Genomic DNA, 12,682 nt, shown 5'->3' with positions numbered 1-12,682 from the left:
CCCACCCCCTTCCCCACAAGCCTTCCCTGCCACCCTCAGCCAGCCTTCCCTCCCCCCGCCCAGTCAGTCTTCCCCACTTGCCACCTCACTCTCTCCAGCCTGCCCTGCCCCACCCAGCATCCCATCCCACAACCCACCCTTTCCCACCCAGTGGCTCAGCTAAGCCTTGCAGCTCCCCTCATTAACAGTGGCAGCTACTTCAGAGGACATCTCTGTGCTGGTTGTTGCTGGCGTACTTTGGAGCTAATAGGCACACAGAGCCCACCATCTATGCAGCGTCACCAGCTTCAGAGCTCAGAAGTGAGGCCCCCAAAATCATGGGATTACAAAACTGATCAGTTTGGGTTCTTTATTCATCCCTCCATGGAGCTGCTGGACTGTGCTCCCCAGCCATGAGCGCTAGACACTGACTTCATTGGCTAAGCAAAAACTGGAATTCTCACAAATTCACATGACTCCAGGAGCTGGGACTTTAAGAAAGCCACCAGTTCTCCTGAGAGTCAGTGACCTTGGCTGTGCTCAGGGGAGGCTCAGCTCTGTTCCCAGGTGCCCAGCTGTGCCCTGCTTGGGAGCACTCTGTCACAAGTGTGATACTGGGGAGAAAGGAGCACACAAGGGGCATGGCCCATGCCTGAGAGACAGCTGGACACATTTCCATGTGCAGCATCAGGTTTAAAATGTACCAGACCTTAATAAAGTGGGAATTTTCTGTAATATTTTTAAATAATTCTATGCATGCCTCAGTTTCCCTCTGTACTTCACACTGTTACCCAATGGGTCCGGAGGGTTAAAATGCCCATGGGGCAAAGCAGGAGACATGAGGTTCCTGGACTTTCAGAAAGCCTTTGACAAAGAGCCCTTGGTGGGGGTCCTAAGCAAAGTAAGCAGTCACGGGATAAGAGGGAAAGTCCTCTCATGGATCAGTAACTTAAAAGACAGGAAGCAAAGGATAGGAATAAATGGTCAATATTCAGCATGGAGAGAGGTAAACAGTGGTGTCCCCCAGGGATCTGTACGGGGACTAGTGATGTTCAACATATTCATAAATGATCTGGAAAAGGGGGTAAATGGTGATGTGGCAAAAAGTGCAAATGATAGAAACTTACTCAAGACAGATAAGTCCAAAGCAGACCGTGAAGAATTACAAAGGAACCTCAGACAACTGGGTGACTGGGCAACAAAATGGCAGATGAAATTCCATGTTGGTAAGTGCAAAGTAATGCTCATTGGAAAACATAATCCCAACAATACATATAAAATGAGGGGGGTTTATCATATCAATGATGAGCTGTTACTACTCAAGAAAGATCCTGGGGTCACTGTGGATAGTTCTCTGAAAGCATCTGCTCAGTGTGCAGCAGCAGTCAGAAAAGCGAACAGAATATTAGCAGGGATCAGCACTGTCGACTTTGGGCCCGCAGAGGGATCCGTCAAGTCTGGTGCCACTGGACCCTCCTGCTAGAGAGTGCCAGGTGGAGCAGCAGGAGCTCCCTTCCATCCTGGACACGTGTGAGGTGGCCAGGGACTTGATTGCCATGATGGCACCGCAGTTTCCCACCAGGCAAGATAGACCTCCGGCCCCACAAGGCACGGCGCCGTCCAGAAGCAAGCCCATGATGATGAAGCTCTGCTCGCCTTCCCCACGGCACCATCCTCCGACACTGTCCTGCTTGGACCACCCTGCCAGACTGGCTGAAGAAGTTAGCTGCCTGGTTCTTAAACTCAGCAGCAGCAGTCGCTCGCTGGGTGCTCAGTGATTCTCTGCCTCCCTGGGCTCAGCTCTTGCCAAGCCCTGCTTCTGCTCTGTTCCTCCACAGCTTCAGCCCAGATCCTGTCCTACAGCCAGCCTTGCTCCTGCCTCAGAACCAGCCCTGCTCCCTTCTTCCCTGCCCCCGGGGATCCGGTTCTGACCCTTGGCTCTGATTCCTGACTCCGACTCTCTCTTGATTCTAGAGTGACCAGATATCCCGATTTGATAGGAACAGTCCTGATCTGGGGGTCTTTTTCTTATAGAGGTTCCTATTACCCCACCCCCATCCCAATTGTTCACATTTGCTGTCTGGTCACCCTACTTGATTCTTGGCTCTGCCATTTGGATTCTGACTCTAGTTCTAATCTTTGGACCTGCTTCTTCGTTTTGGCCCCGTCTCAATCCCTGCTTTTGGCTTTTGGACACTCACCACTAGGCATGACTCCCAGTCTGACCACTATGCCTGACCACCTACAACCCAGTCTCCTGACATGTGCTCAGTCTGGTTTGTGGTTTAACCATCTGATGAGTTCCATGTAACCTTGTGCATGTCTTTGTGAGGAAACCAAGTATCACCAATAATCAGTGCATGTTACTGCACAGCGATTCTCAACCTGTGGGTCGGGATCCCTTTTTAATAGGGTCACCAGGGCTGGAGTTAGACTTGCCTGGGCCCAGGGCTGAAGCCCAAGCCTGAGCCCTGGGCAGCAGGGCTGAGACTTGGGCTTCAGCCCTGGGATCAGGTTACAGCTCCCCCCACCCCCTGCCTGGGCCTGAAGCCCTTGGGTTTTGACTTTGGCCCCTTCTGGCCCAGGGGAGCTAGGGCTTGGGCGGGCTCAGGCTTTGGTTCTCCCTCCTGGGGTCGCGTAGTAATTTTTGTTGTCAGAAGGGGGTCGTGGTGCAATGAAGTTTGAGAACCCCTGTTATAGCAAGTTCTCATCTTTCTCTATTATCATTTGCTATCCTAATGCCATGTGGGAAGTAGCTTTGTTTTGCTGTATGGGGGTGGCTTGCTGCATCAGGGCCTCTAGTGGTGGAGCACGTACGGGCTCTGGCTGGGAGTTCAGATGTGGGAGTTCAGTGGGGACACTGGGGCATGGCCACTAGGTATCTCGAGGGGATGGAAGACCACGAGTGTCGATGAAGCCCCCTCGCACTAGGCCCAGGTGTCCTTGCCCCCCCCACTCCGGCCTGGAGGCACTCGCAGCAGCTCTGTGTACTAGGCCCAAGTGTCCTTGCCCCCCACCCCCGCCTGGAGGCACTCGCAGCAGTTATGCTGAGGATCTGCAACAATATGTTGCAGAGTCGGACTGCCTGAAACTAAACAAGGGCAAACAGGGCAGATATGGAAGACCAATGCTGAATAAAGCAGCTTTATGTATGGTTTAACAAATGACACAGAGAACAAGGGAACTAGCTGGGAACTGGATTGGCTGGCTATATGGATACTTAGGGCAGCTTGCTATTGGATAGGTATGCTGGGAAAAAGGATGTATAAAAGCCTGTGTAACTTCCTGCTCTGGGTGCAGGATTGGAGATTTTATTCTCCCTGTACCTTTTTGCAGCTGCAAATAAACTTTTCTGCTTCTTCACCCCGTTGTGATTATTGGGTGTAGCACACCGGGTAGCGAACCAACCTCAGCTGTTGTTTAGCTTCTCGGCACTGGGTGCCGGCAACAATAACAATTATCAAAAAGTGTCATGTTTTCTCTAGTGACGTGCTAACATATTTTGTCACCAGGATAAATATGGAATAATTCTAATGAATTACCACAGATTTACATTGGTGTAACTCAAATTATGCATTCAATATCCTGTTTCAGGTTAGTAAAAATAAAAGAATGCTGTGGGTTTTGTGGACATGTACAAGATACAGATTTATAAAAACAAGATGAAAACAGGTAGTTACGCTGGGGAAAGGGGAAGCCTTATTGAAGCTGTTGGTCATACCAGTTGTCCTTTATTCAGGATCAATGTAAAAACAATCAAGCTCTTTTGTGGAATAGATGGCTGACTTAATAGAAGTCACCATCAAGTAAAGCTGGAATAGGAGTTGAGCCATACAGTGGAAGGGGCTTTCACTGGGGTCTGAATGCAAATGCAGGTGGATGGGGTTCGGGGCAGGTGGGGGGAGGAAGAGAGGGAGTGTGACACCGCAGAAACACAAAGGAGCCCCAGGGAAGTATTTGTAATGTGATCTCAGAAAAAGTTGAGAGAGAGAGAGAGAGCGTGCGCGCTTTATGACAGACTGCTGGATAGAAAGAGGCTTGGAATTGTGAGCCAAGAAACTATTCGTGCTGTCGTTAGGGAAATAGAACTTCGTGTACATTCTTTGTAAATAAGCAGGATTGTGTCAAAAAAATACCTGACTCCATCATCCATTTCTCCCCCTAATGGAAACAACTCACAAGACCCCAAATATTCACTAATTGCTCAGGTCAAAAGGGATAACAATATTGTGAATTCTTTTGTGTTCCTGTTCTTAGATAAAGAATAGACCTGCTTCAGTAAAGAACCATAAACACTGAAAATACTGTTTTGTTCTCTCAGAGCTAGCTCTCAGTAGATCTAGAAAATAAGAGTGTTTGTTGTTACACAATCCTTAGAATTCAATTATTTGCACAAATCATTTTAATTTTTCTCTGATTAGGATTCAAAAATAAGCAATTAGATATTCTGTACAGTGTTTAGGAAATTTGTAGGATTAAAATCAGCATGTATTCTGTCTACATGGCTTTACCATATATGCAACCTCACATCTACACTTGTAAGAGGACCACATTTCCTGAAGCAGTTTCAAACCACTTCAAGCTAGGACAGTTTTAAGCTACTTTATGTTTCAAATGTGAATGGTGTCCGCTGTGTCAATTAATCTTTTTAAATTATGACCATGATCTAAGATCCACATTTTCAGAATTTTCTTACATCATTCATATGCTTGGATGAATAAGGCTGCTTTCCTGAACTGCGGTCCATATTTGGAACTGTCTTTATAGTGTAGACTCAACCACCCTCCTTATACAGTTTGGAAGTTGTTCGATACTCCCTCGGGACCAGATTTACTCTTCTTTACACAGATTTGGGCCCTAGTCGGGGAGCGATGTACTCATGTAACCGAGGAGCAGAATTTGGCCCTCCTAGGGGTTCAGTCTCTCAGTTAAGCCTGTCTTTTTATCTTATCTATTGATATAGCATCCATCCCGAGAGTAGAAGAGCAGCTGTCCCATTTCAGACAAGATACATCAATACCTATATTGATTCTTCACAATGGAGTTTTTATCTTTGTTGTACTGTTCCTTTTGAGAAATAAGAAAATAGAGTAAAAGTCAAATGTACTTTTTCTCCCAAATCTATGTGCCATTCCTGATCTTGATTGAACAGGGGAGAGCGTCTTTCCTCTGGATTAAGAATCCAGCTGAGACAGCTACCCCAGCCCCACACATTCTACAAGGGAATCCAAAGTCAGAGCAGTGGCATTCAGTGAAGGGTAGCTGCCCTCTTTGAACATCCTGATAGATGAAATAAAGGACTGGGGGTCATCATTAAAAGTACCTTAAATGGGAGCTCAATCCCCAGAGCTATGATTGCCGAAAACAAAAAACAAGGAAGTACGTCCTCTCAGGGATTGGCATATTCAAGTTTACGAGAGAGACGATAAAGACTGGCCATGACATAGAAAAATGAACATTCAAGTTTGCCAGTAAGAAAAGAGCCTGAGTAATAGTCAGCTAAAGAATGGAAGGGACCAGTTGACCCAGGAAGTTACAAGAGCCTTTATTAAAATGACAGGTTTCAGAGTAACAGCCGTGTTAGTCTGTATTCGCAAAAAGAAAAGGAGTACTTGTGGCACCTTAGAGACTAACCAATTTATTTGAGCATGAGCTTTCGTGAGCTACAGCTCACTTCATCGGATGCATACCGTGGAAACTGCAGCAGACTTTATATATACACAGAGAATATGAAACAATACCTCCTCCCACCCCACTGTCCTGCTGGTAATAGCTTATCTAAAGTGATCATCAGGTTAGGCCATTTCCAGCACAAATCCAGGTTTTCTCACCCTCCACCCCCCCACACAAATTCACTCTCCTGCTGGTGATAGCCCATCCAAAGTGACAACTCTTTACACAATGTGCATGATAATCAAGTTAGGCCATTTCCTGCACAAATCCAGGTTCTCTCACTCCCTCACCCCCCTCCAAAAACCACCCCCATACACACACAGACTCACTCTCCTGCTGGTAATAGCTCGTCCAAACTGACCACTCTCCAAGTTTAAATCCAAGTTAAACCAGAACATCTGGGGGGAGGGGGGGGGTAGGAAAAAACAAGAGGAAATAGGCTACCTTGCATAATGACTTAGCCACTCCCAGTCTCTATTTAAGCCTAAATTAATAGTATCCAATTTGCAAATGAATTCCAATTCAGCAGTTTCTCGCTGGAGTCTGGATTTGAAGTTTTTTTGTTTTAAGATAGCGACCTTCATGTCTGTGATTGCGTGACCAGAGAGATTGAAGTGTTCTCCGACTGGTTTATGAATGTTATAATTCTTGACATCTGATTTGTGTCCATTTATTCTTTTACGTAGAGACTGTCCAGTTTGACCAATGTACATGGCAGAGGGGCATTGCTGGCACATGATGGCATAAATCACATTGGTGGATGTGCAGGTGAACGAGCCTCTGATAGTGTGGCTGATGTTATTAGGCCCTGTGATGGTGTCCCCTGAATAGATATGTGGGCACAATTGGCAACGGGCTTTGTTGCAAGGATAAGTTCCTGGGTTAGTGGTTCTGTTGTGTGGTATGTGGTTGTTGGTGAGTATTTGCTTCAGGTTGCGGGGCTGTCTGTAGGCAAGGACTGGCCTGTCTCCCAAGATTTGTGAGAGTGTTGGGTCATCCTTTAGGATAGGTTGTAGATCCTTAATAATGCGTTGGAGGGGTTTTAGTTGGGGGCTGAAGGTGACGGCTAGTGGCGTTCTGTTATTTTCTTTGTTAGGCCTGTCCTGTAGTAGGTAACCTGGGAACTCTTCTGGCCCTATCAATCTGTTTCTTTACTTCCGCAGGTGGGTATTGTAGTTGTAAGAAAGCTTGACAGAGATCTTGTAGGTGTTTGTCTCTGTCTGAGGGGTTGGAGCAAATGCGGTTGTATCGCAGAGCTTGGCTGTAGACGATGGATCGTGTGGTGTGGTCAGGGTGAAAGCTGGAGGCATGCAGGTAGGAATAGCGGTCAGTAGGTTTCCGGTATAGGGTGGTGTTTATGTGACCATTGTTTATTAGCACTGTAGTGTCCAGGAAGTGGATCTCTTGTGTGGACTGGACCAGGCTGAGGTTGATGGTGGGATGGAAATTGTTAAAATCATGGTGGAATTCCTCAAGGGCTTCTTTTCCATGGGTCCAGATGATGAAGATGTCATCAATATAGCGCAAGTAGAGTAGGGGCTTTAGGGGATGAGAGCTGAGGAAGCGTTGTTCTAAATCAGCCATAAAAATGTTGGCATATTGTGGGGCCATGCGGGTACCCATAGCAGTGCCGCTGATCTGAAGGTATACATTGTCCCCAAATGTGAAATTAAAATGGAGAGCTACTTTTGTCCTTCTGTCTGCTTGCTTCTGGCCAAGGTTGGCTCAGGAATAGAGGGGGAATCTCTTGGGGTCCAGCAACTCTGCTGGCTTGGGAAAGTGTGCACTGCATCACCCACTCCTCCCTGTGTGAGACAATCTCTGTTGCTCTGTTTCGACAGTTCAAAACCCTTAAAAATACCGTTCTTTACAGCTCAATACAGAAATTGCCAGAACCTAGTCCTGTACTTTTTTCTTTAAAAACAAACAATGAAATGGGGATGTTTGCACGACAATGATATGAATCGATGTCTGTATTTTTCTATCTTTAGACGCTCAACAAATATATAAAAATCTGCATTAAAATAACAATTAGTAAGTTTGCAAAACTGAGCAATGGAAAGTTTGGAAATGCCAAGATTCAGGGAGTCTGAATACTGTGCACGTGCATTTTGACACAGTCTTTAATTGCACAATTGTACTATTTTTTTCCACAGGCCCCTCATTCAGTGACCATTGAAGTGTTGTTTGTTGCTTGCCTTCAGATGCTGTGTACATACTTCTGCAACGTGAACACATCAAGTCAGGTTCCAGGTCGCAGTCCTTCTCTTCCAGGGGCTCAGTGGCCAGGTCCCAGTATATCTAAAATATCAGGTAAATCCCTGGGATTAGGGGTGTGGCTGACAGGGCCTATTTCTCAGGCACCATGAAGTTTTTTCTCTAAGGATGAGGCTTGTCTGTGCAGTAGATAGAGCTTTCTCAGGGGACAGTCTGTGACAGGAGAACAAACTCCCATGTCATTCCGAGGCTATTAGAGAGACAAGGTGGGTGAGGGAGAGGGTGACCAGATAGCAAGTATGAAAAATCGTGATGGGGGTGGGGTGGGATTGATAGGCGCCTAAACCCCGAATATCTGGACTGTCCCTATACACTTAGGACATCTGGTCACCCTAGCTGAGGTAATATCTTCTCTTGGACCAACTTCTGTTGGTGAAAAAAATAACCTTTCAAGGACCTGAAGGAGAACTCTGTGCAGTCCTTTCACCAACAGAAGTTAGTCCAATAAAAGATATTACCATGACAGATGTGAGTCATATTATTAATGTACTAGAGGAAGCTGCTCAGATACTTCATTGATGAGAACCATAGAAAAACCTAGATAGAATAAAGTGAAGGAGAAAGAGAGAGTCTCTTTCTGAGATTATCCTTTTCCTTCTCCCTAATGATCCTATTTGCTAACAAAGATATACATTCTTAGTGCTGTTGTGGCTTTGTGCAGAAGTGTGAATTGTCTCAGTAGATTCTGATGTATTTTATCTTTTAGGCAAAGATATCGAAAACAGGGAATACAAACAACACATGTTATGCAAACCCGCACCACTAGGTGGAAGCAGATATTTTGAATTGTCATTAACTGAGAAACCATTTCAAAAAGCGAAGTAATGTTCTTGGAATTCTGCTTTAAGCCACAAGGCACACAGCTAAGCAGAGTCGTCTTCTGAGTGCTGGATCTTTAATTTTTTTTCCATACGAGAACCTGCTTAAACTCCCATTAATGAACTGTGTTCTCTTCACTCTCCTATTTGTCTGTGCTGTGATGGAAAAATATAATTGTCTGTCAATAATGGCTTTTATTTGAAGCAGAGAGTGAGACATCATGTGTGTAAAATGCTTTGAAGAAGAAAATCTCTCTAGAAATGCAAATTATTATTATTATTATTGTTGTTATTGGGTCAAATTCTACAGTAGGTATGTAGGCTCCTAGCTTCCACTGATTTCAGTGGAAGTTAGGAGTCTAAAGACCTTTGAGGAGCTGGGCCTCATACCCTACTCAGACAAAACTTTGACTGACTTTAATTCAGCCTAGCCCTGCGTTGGGTTAAACCCAATATCTTACTGTACATTGTACAGAAGCTTCTTGCTAGCAGGAGTCAATCTGCAGCTGTTTTTTCGGGAATGCTGTCAAGGTTCCTTCCCCACTATGAACTCTAGGGTACAGATGTGGGGACCTGCATGAAAACCTCCTAAGCTTACTTTTACCAGCTTAGGTTAAAACTTCCCCAAGGTACAAATTAATTTGACCCTTTGCCCTTGGAATTTCCACTGCCACCACCAAACTTTAACTGGGTTTACTGGGAAACGTAGTTTGGACACGTCTTTCCCCCCAAAATCCTCCCAACTCTTGCACCCCACTTCCTGGGGAAGGTTTGGTAAAAATCCTCACCAATTTGCATAGGTGACCACAGACCCACACCCTTGGATCTTAGAACAATGAAAAAGCATTCAGTTTTCTTACAAGAAGACTTTTAATAGAAGGAAAGGAATACCTCTGTAAAATCAGGATGGTAGATACCTTACAGGGTAATTCGATTCAAAACATAGAGAATCCCTCTAGGCAAAACCTTAAGTTACAAAAAAGACACACAGACAAGAATAGTCATTCTATTCAGCACAACTCTTCTCAGCCATTTAAAGAAATCATAATCTAACACATACCTAGCTAGATTACTTACTAAAAGTTCTAAGACTCCAGTCCTGTTCTGTCCCCAGCAGCAGCAGCAGCAGCAGCGACAGACAGACAGACCCTTTGTTTTTTCTCCCTCCTCCCAGCTTTTGAAAGGATCTTGTCTCCTCATTGGTCATTTTGCTCAGGTGCCAACGAGGTTACCTTTAGCTTCTTAACCCTTTGCGGGTGAGAGGATGTTTCCTCTGGCCAGGAGGGATTTTAAAGGGGTTTACCCTTCCCTTTATATTTATGACAAATGCATTTTCTGTATTTACCAGCTTTGTTTTCTTACACCCTCAGTCATTTTGGGCCTTGTACATAATGTGTATAAACAGAATATTTATCATCCTCTCTGACTGTAATGTGTTTTAAGTGATGGTATATTGTCAAGCTGCATTCAGTATGGGTTGATCTGTTGATCCTCATTAGTGAGAGAAGTGTATGAATTACAAGCCCAAGTAGGATCCCGCTGCTCATTGCTGCAGCTCAACTTGCACTGCTGCAGAACACTATTTGTGTGTGTGCACAAGACTTGTGTTGTGAAAACCTTGCCCCCTGTAAATACACTCAAAGTCAACCTCTGATCCAGCTCTTGTCAAATACAGCCAGTTAACATCACAGTGACCATGGGTGTAAAGCTGTGGCCTCCTCCTTTTGAGGGTCTACTGTTGCCCAAGCTCTAAGTCAAGCTGAGGCAGTGTTGGGGTGATGAGGTGCTAATTTATGAGCTCCTTGATGCCTGCACAGTGTTTGTCATGGCTTTGCCACACATACTCTTGTTCTGTTCTTGATCTTAATTTATTCTGTGGCATTACAGAGTTCATGGTGTTACTTGTCACATGCATGAACACTCTTCCCATCACTGGTCCATCCGTAGTGGACTTATATGTGGATGCCTTGCCCGGATGGTAACAGCTGCAATGAGCAAGCATTCTTACAATCACCTGTGCTCCTACCTGATGCTGCATTTTTGAAAGGCCCGACTTTATGGAGCCAGGTGTAGACAGTGAGGGGTGCAGAACACCAGCACAGAGACAGGCAAACTCTCTGTGCTGACCATGCCCTTAGCTTCTTGCAGAGTGGCCTGCTGTTTATGTACTAAAAATGGAGTAGGCCTCAACGGTGTGCCACTGGATACTTTCCATCTTGTGCAAATGTACGAGTCCCCAGTTTACACAATGGCATGGAACAGGGGCTGAGTCACATCAGACCCTGAATCAGGAAGAAAGTTCCCGAAATAGGTAGCTCTATATTAGTTATCTGCTGGTACCTGGTCAAAGGGGGCTTTTTTGCTTGCTTTATTATCCTCTTGTCTGTTTGTTGTGCTGTTAAGATGTGTTAATTAATAAATGACAGTTAAGGACCATCTTGTTCTCTGTTTGTATAGGTCCGAGCGCAATGGGATCCTGGTTTGTGACTGGGACTGTAAGGCAGTACTGCAATGCAAATAATCACATGCTGATCTCCAGAAATATTTTTATACTGTGGCCATCCTCACTAGCTTAAGAGATTAGTCACGGAAAATGGAAGTTTGTGAACCTGACATCTGCAGTTTAACTCAGTCCCCTTGTCTCCTGCACTGAGTGTTCTTTCTGCTCAATACACACTCAATGGTAGGCATGCCCACAGAATAGGGTTATGAAGATGGGTCTCTGGGAGGCTTTGACTTCCTCTACCATGGGATGCTATTGCAGGAAGGAGGTTTGCTGGGAAGAGATGGGGTCCGTCTGACCAAGAAGGAGAAGAACATCTTCATGCACTGACTCACCAACCTTAGGAGAAGAGCTTAAAACTAAGTTCAGAGGGGGCAGGTGAAAAAAGCCATCAGGTAAAAAAAGGTGGCCTTAATAGAGGACTAGCTGTGTGGGGAGAAGTAGATGTGGAAAATTGCAGTAGAATTATAGGAGAAACAAGAGGGAAATCCATGGGGGCATCTGCTTAACATCTTAGATGTCTGTACACACAAGCAAGGAGGAATAATAATGGGGAATAAACGGTAAGAACTGGGAGTTTTAGTACATAAATCTTAACTGAGCTTAACTGCATCACAGATACTTGATGGGATAAATCTCATGACTGGACTATTGGTATAGAGGGCTATAGCTTGTTGAGGAAGGACAGGCAGGAAAAAAAAGAGAGGACATATTGCATTGTAAACCTGTTCTGAGGTCCAGAAGGAGGTGAGAAGCAGACCAGTTGAAAGTCTCTGAGTAAAGATAAAAGAGGGAATAAACAGAGGTGAGGTCCTGGTAGGGGTCTATTACAGACCACCAAATCAGGAAGAGGAGGGAGAGGAGGCATTTCTAGAACAAACAACAGAAATATGCAAAACAGAAATCCTGATTATAATGGGGGACTTTACCTACCCATACATCTGCTGAAAAAGGAATATGGTAAAACCCCAAATTACCCAATAAGTTCCTGGAATGTATTGGGGACAATGCTTTGTTTCAGAAAATGGAGGAAGTAACTGGGGGGACAGCCATTTTAGACTTGATTCTGACCAGCAGGGGGGAGCTAGTGGTGAATGTGAAGGTGGAAGGTGATTTGGGTGAAAGGGATCATGAAGGATAGATTTCATGATTCTAAGGAAAGGAAGGAATGAGAATGACAGGAGAAGGACTGCCAAAAGCAGACTTTAACATCCTCAGAGAATTGGTAGGTAGCGACCCATGGGGAAAACGTCTAAGGCATAAAGGAGTTCAGGAAAGCTGGCAGTTTCTCCAGGAGACAATATTAAAGGCACAACTGCCAATGCAAAGGAAAGAGAGGAAGAATAGTAAGAGGCCAATGGCTCCATCAGAAGTTTTGTAATGACCTGAAAATCAAAAAGAAATCCTACAAAATGGGGAAACGTGGACGAAT

Source organism: Eretmochelys imbricata, chromosome 20 (genome assembly GCF_965152235.1).
Source record: "Eretmochelys imbricata isolate rEreImb1 chromosome 20, rEreImb1.hap1, whole genome shotgun sequence".
Lineage (NCBI taxonomy): Eukaryota > Metazoa > Chordata > Testudines > Cheloniidae > Eretmochelys > Eretmochelys imbricata.
Note: the sequence above shows the minus strand (reverse complement) of the source record.